The following is a 19,066-nucleotide window of genomic DNA, read 5'->3' on the forward strand; positions in this document are numbered from 1 at the left end:
GGGGCTTGGAAGGAGAGAGGGAGGGGCTTGGAAGGAAAGAGGGAGGGGCTTGGAAGGAGAGAGGGAGGGGCTTGGAAGGAGAGAGGGAGGGGCTTGGAAGGAGAGAGGGAGGGGCTTGGAAGGAGAGAGGGAGGGGCTTGGAAGGAGAGAGGGAGGGGCTTGGAAGGAGAGAGGGAGGGGCTTGGAAGGAGAGAGGGAGGGGCTTGGAAGGAGAGAGGGAGGGGCTTGGAAGGAGAGAGGGAGGGGCTTGGAAGGAGAGAGGGAGGCTGGATACTGGCCACCAAAACAAGTCCTAGCATTTTGCAGCACAGCAGAGCGAGTACAGTTTGTAAAAAGTTATTCTGCATTTTATAAAGAACTAGGAGAGAGGATTTGAAGGTTCCAATACAAAGAAATGGCAAAGGTTTGAAGAGATGAAAGCACTACTTACTGATCTGTTCATTAGAACACATTATATACGTGAATTATCACACTGAATCCCCTAAATATGCACAACTTAAAAAAAAAAGGGAAAATAAAAGAGAGTACACATCAGTATGCTCTGGAATGGAGACAATGAAGCTCTGAGGCATTGTGTTAGATTTCTTTCCTGCAAATGTGATAAGAGAGATCTCATCTGCTCTTAACTAACATAAACCTACAAAATACCTTTTTTTTTTTTTTTTTTTCAATTAGGCTCATTTGAACTCACTATCACTTTCAAAATGAACACTAAAACTTCAGCTACTCAGAACCTTTAAAGCAAGGCTTTGTGGATAACTGGGCATTTTGAGAGTAGTTCACTAGAGCACTGACCACCTTTCTGGTGATATGCTGGAATAGGAGATATCAAGTCATGGGAGAAGAATGATCTAAGGGATGTAGTGGAACAGAGAGGGAGGGATGAGAACATTAGAACTAAGGACAACCCTTGAAACCATTAAGCTCACTTAATAAAATAAATAAAATTCAGAATCCACTGTCCACAGAATCCACTTTGCACATTTACAAAATATTTCTGTCTTTTTAACTGGACCACAACAAGGATAGGAAACTTATCTTTGATACATAAGGACGCACAATTGTGAATGTCACTGTCTATGGGATGTCCAAAGGGACAGAAAGTTGGATGCTTATGGCCAAGTGGGATTATGACTTTAGGAAAGATGTTTTCTTTAAAAGTCTAAGAACTGGGCAGTGGTGTGCACCTGCAATCCCAGCCACTCAGGAGGCCTGGGTAACACAGGCCTCAAAAAGAAACAAACAAAAGCTAAAAACAAAGTTCAGAAGACTTGCTTTTGGGTCTCTCATCTGTTATTAACAAAGGTGACCTGGACCATGACAAAAGCCTAATGGCAAAACTGTACAGTGAGTGCAAGGTAGGAGTCCTGCTCTGCCAGTTTTCCTCACTCTCTGGATTCTGCCTTCAGGATTACTCTAGACTGTCAGCAGCATGACACCCTGAGAATGAGGAACCTCTGGAAGGCACCTCTCCAAGACTTGAGGGCTTCGTCCACAGGACAGGTCAACGGAGACCATGAGGGACACTGCTTTTCTTCCAACCTCTCCTTTTGTGTTGGCTTCTAACAGAATTCCAAGAATCTGGAACCTCAAAAAGTGAAAGATTGAAAGCCACTTGTAGGTGGTCTAGGTGAAAAATCCACATTTCTTGAACTATTGCCTCTAATAATTTTTTGCATTCTGAGTGTTTTGAGTCATGGGCACCTGGACAGCCAGGAAGATGGGCATGTATATCCAAACTCCAACCCACCTGCTCCTTGGGCAGCATGGACAGGAATCTACCTGTGCAGTAAACACTGATGTCCTTCACAGAGCACAGTGACACCATGGAGCTCTTGCAAAGTTCTTCTGCTCCAGAAATCCCATGCAAGTTGCAGCTTCTGTTCTTCATTCAGAATCCACTGTCCACAGTCTGCCTTGGCGACCCATGCTCCCTCTGCCCTCAGTCTGCCATCTTTCTCTGTCTCCCTCAGGACTGAGCTGCCTTCTCCCCTCAGTGCTGTGGAGCGTTTTGTTGTTGCTAGATGTTAGTAATGCTTGGTCACTAAAGAGGGTGGGGTATCCACTTACTTTGGATTATTCAAGGTTTGGAACTACCCTATAAGATGGGGAGTTCTAGGAGAATAGGACTCTGGATGACCCAGTTCTACAGTCCATGGGAATCTCTGCCTAAGCTACTAATTAATTCACGATGAATGATAGAGGGCTTCTGGGGGCCAGGAGTACGTCACTCAGGGCTTGAGCAGAGACTTTAAAGAGGTTGTGTACATGTCTCTATGTACAATATGTGTTTGACAGGCATGTGACATCACACAAATGTGGGAGCTGGCTGAACAGTTCTCAGACTGAGACCTTGGCTCTGAGGCTGGGGCTAGAAGTCTACAGGGCAGGAGGAAGCCAGAGGAAGACAAGTAGGAGCAGCAAGCCAGGACCACGAGGGCAAGCTGAAGCCTGAGGACAGAAACCCATGTCAGTGGTTGTCACCTCTGGATCGGGGTGACAATGTCTTGCAGAAACCAGGCCCTTTGTCACAGAGCTAAATGTACATACATGGCAAGGCCCAGGAGCGAGAGAAGCTGAAGTAGAACCAGGAAGGGTGTGGGCTCTGCTGCTGCCTCATGCCAACACGGTGAGCTGGAGCACATTTGACACGTGCTGTCAAAACGACAGCTGTCTCCTGTTCACCCCCCCAAATATTCTACAGGAATTTCTTGGGGCCTACCCTAAATTGCAAAATATAAGGAAGGGAATTCTGGGAAATGTGATTGGCTTAGCCAGGTTGACCCCCTTTTCAAGTGTTATGGACTAAGCATCTGCTTTTGTATATGGAAATCCTAACCCCCAACGTGATGGCATTAGGAGACGGGGCCTCTGAGAGGTATTAGTGGCCATACAGAAGTGACTCCAGAGTGCCTTGCCCTCATCCTACGATGTGAGGATACGAGAAGACAGCCATCTGCAATCAGGAAGAACCACCTCACTTGAACCAATGTGCTGGCATCCTGATACTGGGCTTCAGCCTCTAGAACTATGAGAAACAGATCTTTGTCTAAAGTTACCTGGCCTGTGGCACTTGGTACAGCAGCCCGAACTGAAGACGACAGCAAGTCACCTCAGTTAAGCTAATGGTCACTTATTCAATTAGACAGTTTGTAGGCCCTCTGCGTAGGAGGCGCATGGATGTTGCTGGATCATTCTGCCACAGCTTTTCAGGATTAGCTTCTAATTACAGATTTGATCTAAGTCCACAATATAAAAGTATTATACCAAAGTTGAAAAATTTATGAACAGATTTAATAATATATAACAGATAATTTTAGAGGAAATCTTAGGGGAGTGTAAGAATGATATATAAGGATCATGGAGAAGAAAGGAAAGCCAAAAAGGAATCCTGGACCCCTAATCAGTAGAGGGTATTGTCTCCACTTTCCTCTAACTCCTAAGCCACTGCTCTTCTTCCTGGGCTTTAGGTTCCTGTCTCTAGAATGAAGGCTAAAACCCCTTCCCAGTCAAGAGTCTACAAGACGAGACCTCGTGTTCAGAGCTACCTGGGACTTCTCTTTAGCCCCAAAGAGAAAGGCCTTGACTTCCAGTGGAACTGCCCACTGAGAACCGTTCCTCTGAATGTCATGTAATGCACTGGGGAACAGCTGCACAGGAAAAGAAGGGCACACCAAAGAAGATCTCTGGGCCAAACCCTGAGGCACTTAAACTTTGGTAATGACAGTGGCTGCCTTGGTCATCGGTGGCTAGAGCACTTTGGAGTGGCTGGTTTGGGTTCATGCTTAAGCTTTTGTCAGAAGATGGATGGGTATTCGTGATGACTCATGACTGCTGTCATGGTAACATGTGTGTTGATAAATGTTTCTTTTCATCATTAATTACTTAACAGTCTAAGCAGCAGTGGCACAAAGAATACAGAGGTGATTTAGTGACTTAGGCTGAGGTTTTGGCCACACACTTCTGGTGGGCTGGTGGGGGTCAGGCACTTTCACTGACAGATCCAATGTAGAGCGTTACAGTGGACGTTGGAGATCAGACCTTGCAACTGTGGCAAGGAGGGGGAATAAGGGACTTTAGCCAATGCTGCTGTCGCTCCTTCCCCCAACCCCAGGACATTACACCTCTGTATGCAGACATACTCACACACATACACACAGGCAGAATAGGGTCTCTTCTTTCTGGATTTGCTGTGCATTTTCTAGTATTCTTGGGCTCTATTTCTTTTTACAGACTAAAATAGAATTTCACAAGTGCTATGAAAAAATAATCTCATTGGAAAAGATTCATGTTGTGTATGGGGATACACAGGCATGTAAGCTTTAATTTTGATAGATACTATCTAATCTTTCCCTCTAAGGCATTTTCTTTCTATTTAGACTATGACTTAAAGTATATAAAAATACATTTTCCTTGTACTCTTTAAGAATTCTGAGTGGATAATAGCTTGTGATTTTTCCCCCCCATGTAATAGACAAAATATCTCATTTAATTTGATTTCTCTGATTACTGGTGGTATTCAGTATTTTTAATCTCTGAGACACCTAGGTTTCTTAATTCTGTGAATTACCCATTTTTAATTGTTATTTATATGTCTGCATTAGTTTATTGTTGCTTTAATAAATTGTCATATTTAGTGGCTTAAAACAACAAAAATTTATTATCCTATAATTCTGAAATTCAAAAATTCAAAATAGGTCTGGATGGGCTAAAAATCAAGGTCCTAGCAGGGCCCTATTCCTTCTGGAGGCTCTAGGGAAGAGCTAATTTCCTTGACTTTCCCAGTGTGGAGGGCGCTTGCATCTCTGTTTCTCCATCTTCAAGGCCAAAGAGGCAGGCCACATCCTCTCCACACTTCCATCTGTCCTGACTTATCCCTCTTCCACTGAGAAACACCTTTGTTAATAACACAACTACCCAATTTTAAGGCCTGTTGATTAGGAAACTGAATCACACCTGACACCGGGACTCCTCTCTGCCACACAATGTAACTTTAAGATGTCTTCGGGTAGCCATTCTTCTGCCTAATATACAATGGGAATAATTTGCAATCATGTTGTCAATGTTTCCCAGTTAACTCTGTTAATGAAAACCTGCAAAGTCTCATTTTCTTGGTTGCTTTCTTCCTGTTCTGCAGGGAGAATAGGGGAGTTGCCTAAGTTGTAATTACTGACATTCTGATACAGAGAGACTAGATAGAGAAGAAAAGAAGTGACCAGAGAGAGTGAATAAATCTGTTAAGAGAATGAAAAGACAAGACATAGACTGCAAACAGATCTGAAAAAGGACCGGTGTCTACGACATACAAAGGACTCTCAAAACTCAATAAGAAATCAAACAACCTGACTAAAAAATGGGCAAAAGACCTGATCAGGCACCTCACCAAAGAAGACACACAGATGACAAAAATGTCAAAGATCCTTCATATCACAGGTCATTAGAGAATTACAAATTAAACAAGATACATCTACAAACCTATTAGAATGGCCAAAGTCCATTAAACTTACCCTTTCCTCTTCCTTGGGGCTTTTCCACTTACCAACTGTAACCATCACCTTGACAAGAATAATTCCTGACATCTGCTATCAAATTTCCAAACTGGCATCTCCAAATAAACTGGATTTCTCAGGATATTACTGTCACCCAAGCTCAATACATCAAAAAACAGGATCAGCAAGGCTTCCCCTCTGAAAACCAGTCTTTTCCTAAATTCCCATCTCTTCGGTCTCATTTGATAAGGCTTAAAAATCTCAGGCATTTGGGACTTATCTGCTCCATAGGCAATCATGTATAGCCAGTTACCAATCTGCTTTACTATTGTTATTTTCTTTGTGGTGCTAGGGATAGAACCCAGAGCCTTGCATGTGGTGGGGAAGTGCTCTACCACTGAGCTACCACACCAGTCTTTTTATTTTTGTGACAGGCTCTTGCTACGTTGCTGAGGCTGGCCTTGAACTTGTGATACTCCTGCCTCAGCTTACCAAGTATTTGGGATTACAGATTCACCACCATGCCAGGCTCCAATTTTTCTATTCTACCCTTGTAACCACCTCTGTTTCCAGGGTCCTTTTTACTCTAGAATGCAGATCCAGATGGACTGCCCATCTCAGATGTCTCATTCCATACCTCCTCCAGTGGTTCTCAGAGAGCATCAATGTGTCCTTTCTACTTAGGCATAAAGTAAATGTCATAACCTGGCATCCAGTACCCTCCACTGCTGTCGAATCAATGCTTTAAACTTCATTTCCCACTATGCCTTTTCGTGACACTTCTCTTTTTTACTGAACTGATTCACTGAGTACCTCTAGACCTATCTATTTATCGTTGCCCCCAATTTTTGCAAACATAATTTCTTTGTCCATCTTGCCTTCCACTATATCCACTCCTGTAGATGTCTGAGCTCTTTCCTCTTCCACGGACCCCAACTCTTAAAGGAAGCTGTCTGCAGTTATTCTAGCTCCCAACACTGAATCCTACAGATGTTAGGCAAGCAAGAAACATCTAATTAATTCAAAGAAAAGGACCTGACCCACAGGGAGAGAAGACACAATTTGCTAATGCTACTTTGTTTACTATAGTTAGAGAACTTAAGATTTTTAAACCAGAATTTAGAGAAAAGGACTAATTATTGACAATTTAGCACAAAATACAGGTAAAGTAGGATGGTGGGTAAGAGCAGGACTTGAATTCACGTGGATTTTGATCACAATTAGTGCTAACCTTGCTCATCTCAGTGAAACATGAAATAAAGTTGCCTCATAAAATTGAGGGGAGAATCATACCAGATACACTGTGTAAAGGTCCTTGGCACATCAGTGGTGCTTAATAAATGTTAGTTATCATCAACGTCATCAATATTTTGCTAAATACATGGAAGGTGACTCTGGTCCTTTTCTCTGGTCTGACTCATCAAGTGATGAAATTCTCTGGAAGGCAAGTCTACCCAACCGAGTCAAGTTAATCCTACAGAGTTTTGGTATAGAGGAGTCTAAAAATTATTCACCCTATCTATCACATCACTGATTTTTAAATCCTAGCATGCATGGGCCCACAAAGCAGAAATGCAGTGAACTCCCATTTTAAAGGAAATTGAAAAAACTTCCTTTACAAAATATAATTCTACCCCACTTCCTCAATTTATATTACAGGTGATAAAGTAACAAGAATGTAATTGGTTTAATGTAATAAAATGAAACCAATCCTGCAGATATTGAACAATCTTGTGATGTACCACATCAGCTGTTTTGAGTGGGGGAGTCTTATAGATACTCAGTATTAACAAAGAAACATCATCAGCAGGGAAAAAAAAAATGAAAATGGTTTTGATCCATGTTTTCAAACAGATAAGCAAGAGCAGAGCATTGCAGGAGTTGAGCACTTGGGCGTGGGTTTGTAAGTAAAAATTCTGACAAATCCCCAAATGGATTCTGAAAAATCTATTTGCAACCTCACTTTGTTCCTGTCACAGGCAAATCCTGGCTCCCAAGCAAAGTCTTTCACATCCACGCTGAGTCCTCAGCGGAGCCTCTGGCATTCCATGGCACAGTGCAGCCTACCTGTCAGTTTTGTCTTTAAATGGATTCATCATCCTTGACCCCATAAATGCAACTATCAGGACTTTAGAAGCCATCACATCAGCAGTGAGGATCCAAATGACAAAAATTACTGTCCAGCAGGATCAAAATTGCTTTTCAAATTTCAGGTCAGAACTGGTATTAGAACATTACATCAAATAATTTGAGTGTATATTTAATAGTGACTAATGTGATAATCAAATGCTGCTATTTTATTTTCTACTGAAATGTTCCATTATTTGGTGTGTGTCTTATGATGGAAAGAAAATAAATATAAGAACTTGAAAAGAGCCACTGACTTCAATTTGGGTTTGGTTTTGGCTAGCTCTGTTACCTTGCCATTCCATACTTTGAGCACCAATTTCTCCACCTACGATATGGATTTGGCACCATCTGCTCACTGTGCTGGGTTATAAAGGGGAATGAAGGAACAATCAAGGAAGTGCTTAGAAAATTATAAAGCATAATGCAAAAGTAAGGCTTGGAAAGCACTAATACTCTGAACAGAACTATGAAATGCTAGAACGGGGATTGGGAGATCTTTTATCATGGTTTAATTTTTTTTTTTTTTTTTTAAACCTGGAGACCTCTTTGTTCAAAAGAAGCATTTAAAACAAACAAAAAGCCATTGTCTCTGGATGAACCAAGGAGATACCCACCCTCCTCTCCCCCTGCCTGTTGTGATGGACTCAGAAAGGAATTTTTAGAACTTGCAGGGCTGCAAGGAACACAGTGTCCACTCCATGGACTGAACCCAAGCCCTGGATGAGCAGAGAGGGAAAGAGGCCTAGAGAGGGAAAGAGGCCTGGAGAGGGGCGGCGATCGACTATAAATAGGAGTGGAGGCTGCAGATGTGGGCTGTTCCCTCAGCCAGGGAAGCCTGACAGGGCTGATGCATGGCCAGTACTTGATCAATTTTCCTTAGAGACCCTGAAATAAATTTTGAAGAAAACGTCTCTCCCAAAGCCCCTGAGGCTGTGGAGAGCCTTGGCTTTGTCTTTCTGAGTTCCACAGTGGTGCAGCCTGCTGGGAGACAGCCCTGCAATTTTTGGAGGCTTTCCAAGATTTTTCACCAACACCTTTCCAGGTAGGAAAGCTAACAAAGCCCGGTGTGGCAGCGCCTGGAAAACAGTGCCCACAGCCCTTCAGGTAGCCCCTCCTCCCTCCCTGCCCAGCCTGTGACCATGCTTGGGGGGCCCCCGCCTTGGTATCTGCATGTGAGTGCCCTCCCGCCGTTCCCCATGGCTGCCACATCCAGGTCCCACAGACTCGCGCTTGGAGGTTTGCCTCAGTGTCTCAGGAGGGTTTTCTTCCTGCCTCCATGTTCTCTTTCCTCTAATCTAACCCCAAACTAATTCCTTAAAGAGTATGATTTAGAGGAAATAGAAGATCTGGATTCAGCCTGACCTCTGTGCCCATTTCTATTTTCATAAAATAGGTAAAAATTCCCGCACTATTTAGATTTCAGAAAGCACAGGACAGCATTATTATGAAAATAAAATAAACCAATGATAAAGACCTAATAACAGACCTTATTAGTAATTTTAATAAATACTGTTGAGCACTTTGTTCTCTTGTCCAAAAACCTCCAGTGATCCCTAACTGCAGTCTATCACACTCAAACCTCCAGTGATCCCTAACTGCAGTCTACCACACTCGACCCCGTCCGCCTGACAGGCTTCTCTCCCAGCCCTCTCTACACAACGCTCTGTGCCAACTCTGTGGCCCCTTCACCTCCCCAGCTTTCCTTGTCTTGGGAACTTCATGGTTGTGATTTTTTCTACATAAAGTGTTCAGTCAGGCCTGTTGTGTTTGTCAGCTTTTCATCACTATAACAAAGTACCTGAGACAATGAAAAGGAAACAGTTTATTTTGACTCAGTTTTGGAGGTTCCAGTCCATCACCAGTTGTCCCATTACCTTGGATGTGTGGTGAGACAGCACATGATACAAAGGGCGAGGTAGCACAAAACTGCTCATCTCAAGGCCAGAGAGCAGAGCAGGAAAGAGGAATGGACTGGGTCCCCTGATTCACTACCTTCCAATAGGCCACCTGGGGACCAAGCCTTACCACACGGACCTCTGGGGCACACTTCTCCAAACTGCAGCACCTATCAAATGCTGCTCTGTTGAGCACCAAAGGTACTACGTCCTGAAGCTTCATCTAGTTACTCTAGGCAGAAGTGATCTCTCTTCTCTGACTTCCCTGCAGCTTATTATAGGAACTGCCTTGGGTATCCTTAACTGCTACAGTGTAAACTCCTCTATCTACACACACTGAAACCCAACTACACACTGATCAGGCTCTCTGCAGTCAGCAGACTACTGCATGGCCTGCAGGCCTAGCACATATCCTGAGTGGGAATGAAACTTGTATCTGCGAATGACTGAACAGATGAATAAAATCTGAATGACCACAGAAGACTTAAAAACAATGTGGAACAACAGAAAGAAACAAATGACTCAGGTTCTAGGTGGCATCCACTTATTGCTACACGAAGTGGCTGGGTTTGGTGTGAACAGCCTGGATGGGCAGGATCCAGAGGAGTCAGGTACTTAACAAACTTTTGTCAGCTGACCAGATATTGACTAGCAACTGGGAATTGGATGGTCATAATGAAGAAGCATTTTAAGAGCAGTGAAGCTTTAGGCACCCCCAGCAAAGCCTGGTACAGAACAGGGACTCAATAAGCATTTGCTGAATAAAATGAGAGAGGTAGGGGACACGAGTTGAGATCAGTGTCAGATGATACAAAGGCAACTACAGGCACCTAAGCTGCTCTGCAGGGCCCCAGACGACAGCAATGGCAGAAACTGAAATCTTACACGTCATGGCAAAAGGGAGGGTAGGCAGGCAGGGCATTCTGGGTGGAGAGCAGGAGGGGACCAGGAGGCCCGGCCTGGCTGCTGGGTTGGAGTGAAGACAGGCAGTTGCTGCTCCAGGAGGTGGGGCTGCAGGGAGTGTGAGCCACATGCTCTCCCCAGGGGCTTAGTTTGCAGTATTACTCCCAAAGCAGAGGGACAATGGGGTTATGCCAACCAGAATGTAAGTTCCTTGAGGGCAAGGACTACGGCTGTCTTGTTTGCCATCCATAACCAAAGCCCAGGCAAGAAACAGTCACACCGGACTATCTGGATCTGAATCTCAGCTCTGCCCACTTGCCCATCATTTAAGCTCCCTATGCTTTAGTTTTCACATCCCTAAAATGGGGATAAGCCTAATCCCTAGGTCCTAATTGAGAAGATTAAATGAGTTAGTATAAAAAAGGACTTAGCCAGCACATGGTAAGCACTACATAAGCATTACCAAGATTAAGGAGTTTTCTCTTGTGGCTGGGCCCTGGTGGGGGATTCCCAAATAGCATCTCATTCTGAGCCAGGCTCACCTGTGCCAGTGTACAAGGGGCCTACCAGGCCTAGGTCAGGAGTCTCAGGCTTGGATATGAACTTGCTCATGGGCATGGAACAGGGCACACTCTGTTTTTTGATTTGTTTGTACCAGAATGCAAGAAAGTGAGGGTGATGAATGTCTTTGAATCATTTCTAACACAAAAAGGAAGTCATCTGCCGGCTCTAATACAAATAACCATTATTTGTAACAAAGTCCATGAGGCGTAACAATGAATCTCACTATCTTGGTGCTGCAGTGCCAGGCAACCCAGTCTACCCAATTACATCTACAAGTAATTTTGTGTGTGATCCAACTTGATTTTCACCAAAAAACTCAGACAAAGGAGGAAAAAAAAAAAAGACTGCTTCAGAATCAAAGGCATAGACATTAGAGAAGAACTGCACAGCAATACTGAGAAGCAGAGGAGGAGAGAATGTTTTGTTGCTTCAAAAAGCCACAGCGATTTTATAGTCAAGCACTTGTCTCGTTTTCTCCCCAAAGTGGCAGCACCAACATTTCTGCTCATCCCTGACTGCCACACGGCCTGTCAGTTGCTAGGCAACTGTGTCAGCATCTGCCTTGCTTCCTGCCTCCCACAATGCACAGCTTCCATAACTGTTGTCACAGAGTTTGCCAATTACACCTAGGCGCCATCTCCTGAGCCAACGTTCTTCTGAAAGCTCATCTTCCTGCCTGGTTGTCCAACTGTATTTGTCACCGTGTCTCACTGATTTCCACAATAGGCTGCTCATCAAACACAGGATGATCTCATGCAGGATCAAACAGATGAAGGAAAATCTTATTAAAATCATAAATAACTTGCCATAAAAGCAAGCAGCCAGACAAAAGAGAAACTCACCAACCAATTTAACATGCTACAAAGCTCAAGCTGAACTGCTAGTTTGAAGTTCCTTTGAACACAGACATCTGGTTGAATATACTTGTCCTAATATAATAATTTTCACCAACTTTCAAATTAACCTCATACTGAGTTTAGAAAAGGCTGTATCTACAAATCTAAGTTACATATCATCAATGTTAACATCAGTGTGTTACATATGCAAAAAAGATAAAGGCTATATGAGTTGCTTTTGTAAATTACAACAGGCCTAATGACTCTGAGCCACTAAACACTAAGCAATTAACTACTAACTACATCATACAATTTAATAGGTAACATACACTTTCCATCTTCCACCTTAGAGCATTCCATAAATCATATAAAAGTTCATATGATAATTGAGTTTTCTGAAATTTAAGTGGCAAAACTAGTAAGTAGCAATCCATATTGGGACTTGGATCTGTCTCAGGTTATTTCCTCAACAATATGCTAGCTGGCCAGATCCTATCACCATTTGAGGAGCCTGAGCTTGAAAATGCTCTTGAGCTAAACGCTATCAAACCCAAGAACTGGTAATTATGGTTTCAAGTTGAAGACTATGGAGGCTGGGCACAGCAGTGGAAAGAAACTTCCTTTATATACCTCTTAATACTGTATTCATCTGTTACCTACTTCAAAGAAAAACATTTAAAGGCTCTCATTCAAATACAGTGAGGCACTGTATGATAATATTTCAGTCAACAATGGGCCACATATAGATGGTAGACCTTGAGGATTATACTGGAGCTGAACAAATCTCACTAGCTAGTGATGCTGTGGCTGTGGCAAAGCTGGCACAAGGTACCACTCATACTTGTGGTGGTGCTGGTGTAAGCACGTCTCCACCACCAGCTGCATCACAGCACAGCATGTGCAATTAATTATAGCACGTGACAGCTGGTAATGGTAATGTAACAAATGATCATGTATACTGGCTTGTGCTTTTAGTATATTATACTTTTTAGAATGTACTCCTGCTTATTTAAAAATAAAAAGGTTATTGGAAAGCAATATGTTGTGTTAAGTGACAGCAGCCTCATGTATCTGTGTTCACCACGACTCCTGTGTCCGGAGACCAATGTAGATTGTGCCATAAAGATTCACGTCAGTACTCCAAGGGTCTGTACAATGATGAAACCTGCAGTACCACATTTCCCATGATATGAAGATGAAAATGACCAGGCAGCTGTTCTCGAGCAAAGAGAATCAAAGGGCCAACAAAGATGTAAAAGGAACACAAAGGAAAAAAATCAGGAATTCTGTCTGTTGACCTGAAGTTTTATTCAAAGGGGGACACTTAAGGTGACCCTGCAGGAGAAGCATAATTGTTCCAGATAGTATACAAAGAAAAACAAACTTAAAATCTGAGAAGCAATTTAAAAATGAACTGCAGTTAAGGGGATTCTAACTCATCCATTAGAAATCTGCTAAGTCTCTATAGACGAAGCACTGTACTAGGCACTTTATTTATCTGGCAGAAACACAAAACATTAAGTGAATAATCACCCAAAGTCAGGATGATGGAAACGAAATATGATAAAGCTCATTTTCTCTTAAAGTAGGAAAAAAAACTTTTAATGCAGATGGTCCAATAAAACAGAAACTTCATTAAAAATGATTTCAGTGCAGATCTATGATTCTCAATGGTGTGGTAACTATGGCAACTATACACTAAAACGTGACCCAGGACCTACAAAGCATGCTTTCAGTCAGAATTGCAATCATGACACATAATGAGGGAGAATAAAAATTATGCTTTACTTGTATGTAAAAGAAATGAGAAATGAAAAAAAAATTTTGTATAAGATTATAAACTCTGAAATTCAGAATCCAGATGTTTCATACTAGTGAACCATGAATTGGATAAAACAAATTCTGTGACCAGAAGCCAGCATACATTAGGAGGATGTGTAGAGAAGTAACAGGTGGTATATGTACACACAGCACAGGAGACTTACAAAGTGCACCTCTGAGTTGATGGATCTTTCCGGATTAGGAAAGCAGATCTTTTGGAACTCTAACTTTTATAAGACTATTAACAACTCCACACACCCAAGAGAATACAGTTCTTCAGTGTGGTCCTGCTACAGGGCTACTCCTCACGTCAAAAAAACTGCCTCCTTTGGCTCCACATAAAGAACAGTGCTGCACTCCAAGTTCAACTGCCTTGGGAGCCAGATGCCCACTCTTTTGAGCATATTCAAGGCTAGTTTTACTTATCTATGGAAAATAAACCTCCATTCTGGAAACAATAAGAAATTATTTCAAGGCAAAGTTGGGAGAACAAGAGGATGAATCATTCCGGGTTATGAACACCAAATAAGGCCTATGGATGGAAGCATTGGAAGATGGTCCCCAAGCTCCCTATAGGGCCCCAGCCCTATTTCACCCTGTTCCTTGAGTGTAAGCAAGATTTGTTATTAGAATGAGATTTCCTGTGCACTGTTAGATTAACCATCAGGTGACTTTAAGCTAATCAAAATGGAAGTAATCCTGGGTGGGCCAGTGTCCTTCCTGATTCTCTTGCTGGTTTTCAAGATGCAAACAGCAATGCTGAGTGGCTCTGTGGGCAGCTTCCTCGCTGGGACAGCCTGTTGATAGTCAATGAGAAAGCAGGATCCTTAGCCTTCCAGCTACACGCAACTGAATTCTGCCAATAACGAGCAAGCATGGATGAGCTCAGACCTGGTTGACATTCTGATTTCAGCCTGGTGAGATCCTAAGGGGACAGCTCACCAGGCTCTTGACCCACAGAAAGCACAGCATCATTTGAAGCCCCTTAGTCTGTGGTCACTTACTACAAAGCAGCAAAAAAAAAAAAAAAAAAAAAAAAAAGAATCCAAGGCCAAAATCAAAGAAATGACACCTATTCGTTAACATGTCATATAAATTCACTTTGAAGGAGATTCTAGTTCAAACAATTTAAGTAATGGCAGTATTTCTGGTTGGATTCCTAGTGTCAAAAGATGATCTTGAGGGACAACACTTCTTTAGATTTAGAAAAGTATATTTATTATGTTAAAAGTCAAAATTCATATTGCTTATCTGTAATTGTTTATTACACACCCCTGCTGGATAATTTGTTTTAATTTTGTTTGAAAGAAGTTATTCGTCCCAAACAAGAACATTAAACATGGATTGGTAACACAAATCGAAGTAGAAAAGTTAGAAAATAAGTTAAACTTACATGGTTTTTGATTATTTAGTTTTGCTTTGACTAAAGCCCAATTCTTAAAATATAATCTGCCTGCCACTCTATTAGCTTTGCTAGGCCTCTCACTTCATTTGGACTAGAAGTAGGCAGGCACATTATGTGAAAGACAGCAGTCTGCGAAAGTCAGTTGCCTATCAAGTTCTGCACTTATCCTTGAAGATGCCAATGTTCCATCAGGGCAAACAATCTAGAGATGTTTAGAGGTAGATGAGGTTTTTTGTTTTTTTGTTTTTTTTTACTTCCACCCAGATGTGGTATGTTTAGTTTGTAGGGGCCAGGTGGTTATTAAACACACTAGAATACACGAGACAATCTTGCACAACCAAGAATTACTTTGAACAAAACACCAGCACTGCCCTATTGAGAGAAACACTAATTGAGTAAAAGATAAACTGACTATATTAAAACCCTACCTTATTCTAGAATGTCTCACTGAACAAGTACTTTAAAAGCACTCAATTATTCCAATCAGTGTTCTCCATAGACCCCCGACTAATAAAGCCTCAGGAACCCTAGGAGAAGCCAGTGGCAATTTGGCCCCACAGCAGGTGAAGCCTGGCCACCAGTGACGGCTCTGAAGTCACCTCTCCTGCCCCACTCACTCGCCAGCACTCATTCTGCTGTTTCTCAAACAAATCAAGCGCCAGGGTCTGACCTCTTCCCTCAGCAGTCTGTCTACTCTCCTGGTGCTGTCTCTCTCTGAGGCCTCCACTTCAGTGTCCCCAGGTCAGTGAGACCTTCCCTGACTCTCCTATTTAATGCAGCCCCATGCCCTACCACGATCCTCACTACACTACACGGTGCTTGAGGTATGGGTGCTGGAGCTGGGGATCTGGGCTTCTGGGTACCTTGTTTAGCTCCTCTGTGCTTTCAAATGATAGTGACAACTCTGGTGTTGGCTCTGAACATTTAAAGGCAACTTAAAATGACTTTGAAGTCGTCTGTTAAGATTCATTCATTTGACAGCAAAATTTGATCTTAATTCATTAGGTAGCAAAAACAGCATAAGGCTGTTTCTGGAATGTTTATCATGAAGTCCTGGTGCAGACAGCACCAGTGACGCTGACAGACAGTATGCATACCACGCTACCTTCCTAAACTCCAAAGACGGAAAGACATCTGGTCCTGGGGATTTTGAATAAAGGACTGTACATCTAAATTATCTTTCTGCTTTGTTTTTATCTATAGAACTTATCACTACTTGACATAAGTAAATAAATTTGGTTTGTTTTTGTGTAATTCCCACCACCAGAATCAGGCCAAACATTGTGTTTTATTATTTTATTCCCAGCTTCTGGAAACATGTGGTACATAGTAGGAGCTCAACAGATGTATTTTGAATAAATGGTTAAATAGAATGTATAACTTAAATAATGTTTAACAAATAAATCTTTTTTTTGGTAGAAGGAAGATCTTTTAATGGTAGTAAGTTGCCTTCTCAACCCAGGGTGAACAACTTGGTTTAAATTCATTGGCAAATGTGAAAAACCCACTTGTTATGTATTTCCTGAATGTTGCTTGGTGCCCAGGAATCAACAACTTTACTATCTTCCAGGAAAGTCACGAAGGCTGCGTAAGCACTGGGAAGAACTCCAAAATCTGCTACATACATAACAGACCTTTGAGTACATCTCCAACCAACAACTGCACTTTAGACAGCTAGAAAGCCTGGCTTGAGGAAGTAACCGCTTGAGCTAAAGCCGACCCTACAACTGCACTTTAAAATAAATTAATCTGTGGGCTGGGGCTGGGGGTTCGGTGGTAGAGCGCTTGGCTAGCATGTGGGAGGCACTAGGTTCGATCCTCAGCACCACATAAAAAATAAAGAAAAAAACACTAAAGGTATCACGTCCATCTACAACTGAAAATACTAAAAAACAAAAGCAAACAAAAAACCAAAAAACAAACAAAAAAACCCTGTAATCACACTTTTTCCTTTGGTGCTGGAGACCAAATCCAGAGCCTTACAGACACTAGGCAAGTGTTCTACTACTCTGCCATATGCCCAGGCCAGCAATTAAATTCACCACCATCTTCCTGAAAACAGTTCCATTTCCTGATGTCTATACTGGTGTCCACGACCAACCCCAGCTGTCTGCCAGCCACACCCTCAGCTTAGAAACTGTTTGAGGCCTCACTCCTATTCCATTGCACACAATGTCTATGCAGCATTTTCTCAGTTCCCACCTCAGCCCAGCCTTCATTAGCCTCCTCGTTAACAAATTTGTACCCAGTGCCTCCTACGTGCCAGGCGCTCTGCCAGGTGCTGGAATGCGCTAACAAGACAGACTCGGGTATGGCCTCAGTCCAGAGGGAAGCCAGATAGTTACACAAGCAGCCACAAGACAGGGGAAGGAACCCTGAGGATGCAGAAAGTCCAGGGCGTCCTGGAAGCCCCTGGGCTCAGGAAGCTGGGAGTCTCTGAGGAAGCCAGGCTCAAGGTGACGACTAGGAGACTGAAAGTTACGCCTTCACCAGGTGAGTCTACCTGTGCAGAACAGGTAGGGAAGCACTGCGACTGCAGACAGTCAACTAACACAGGTGACTGACGTATTGCTAAATCTCTCATTCAAAGCGGTTCCAGTGGGGCAGGAAGCTCCTGTTTGATCCTCTATTCCTGGGCTGTGGGCACTACATGTGCTAAGTAACAGTGGAGCTGCCCCAATCTGCAGCCTTATTCCTTGACTGAGGAAAGGATGTGACCTCGCAGTACCTCCCGATGCTCAAGGAGGGCACACAGGTAAAGCATTAGAATCATGTGCATCGGGCTGCTGTGTGTTGATGGCTCCTTTCTTTATATTCTGCAAAGCAGATATGGCATTTTCCCCCTAAGCATGGCAAGGGCCTGATATTTTGATGGAGCTCTCCCAGGTGACTGAGGGTCTGAAAAGAACCAGGGGACTGGCTCAAGGGTGTGACAAGGGTTTCTGAAGTTACCATGATTCTTGTTGCCACTGTGTGAATTTGAAGACTGAGGGGCCACCGTGAAGTCTTACTACCCCACCATTGTTAGGGCAGGTGCTACTTTATGAGATTATGATGAGATACTTGATTTATTCTAAGTACCATTTCCTTACAGTTAAGAGTGTGCCTTAAGAAGTCCACTTCCTTAAGTAAGGACAAGTGCCAATTTTTGAACATTGACCTCTGCCTGGAGCTAAGTGCTCTGGAGAACTGATCTCAAACCTCAGTAAGTCCTGGTGTGCTTTCATATCCTGCTTTCATATTTAAGGAAATGAGCTTGGTGAGGCTCCATGATTCACAAATGGCAAGAGGCTAAATCATGCAGATTGTAAACCCCTTCCCCACCCCACCAACACTGCCGCAGTCCGGCTGCAGCAAAATAACCGGGGGATGACTAGCAACTTGTGAAGGTTGATACAGCAGGAGTGGGAGCCGTTTATTGTAGGACAGGAGGGGTATATATACATTCCACACAGCTTATCTTAATTAACATAAACTAGATACAGCAGTCAACCAATAAGGAATCTCTACACTTAATGGCTCGCTGGCGTTACTTCACAAACCACTCCCTCTGGCAAAATGCCAGCCGCCAGCTTGACTTGTTTACAGACCCTAACACAACACAACCTCCTAAAACAGCCTCCATCCACCAGCTCTTCCCCGGGAACACGAATATGTTCAGGTTTCCCAATGGGCCTGGATATGTCCAGAATTTTCCCCGCCAAGATCCACTCTCCATCTAGCAGGTTGACCCAGCTTTCAGGACATTAATCAGATGAGATCACTCCACTTCAAGCACTCTGTGACCTAGCTGGCATCAGCAAACCTGCACAAGGGGTATCCCAAACTCCACACTCACCAACCAGGGCTTTCCCAGCTGGTCCTTATGCCCAGGTGTTTTTGCTGTGCAGGGCTGGTTCCTTCTTGTCACTCAGCCTCAGCCTAAACATCAACTCCTGAGGCCATCTTCTCTGATCCCTATAGATATGCTGCAACACACTGCCCACCTGGTTCTTCCCTAACCTGGAGTATTCACATTGGTGT

General features: G+C 43.1%; 1 protein-coding gene across 2 annotated transcripts in view; it reads right to left on the reverse strand.

The window, feature by feature from the left end:
• Nucleotides 1-19,066, reverse strand: part of Tdp1 (tyrosyl-DNA phosphodiesterase 1) — a 73,985-nt gene that overhangs the window by 18,248 nt on the left and 36,671 nt on the right. The window lies entirely within an intron of this gene.

This window comes from Callospermophilus lateralis, chromosome 3, assembly GCF_048772815.1.
Source record: "Callospermophilus lateralis isolate mCalLat2 chromosome 3, mCalLat2.hap1, whole genome shotgun sequence".
NCBI classification, from domain to species: domain Eukaryota; kingdom Metazoa; phylum Chordata; class Mammalia; order Rodentia; family Sciuridae; genus Callospermophilus; species Callospermophilus lateralis.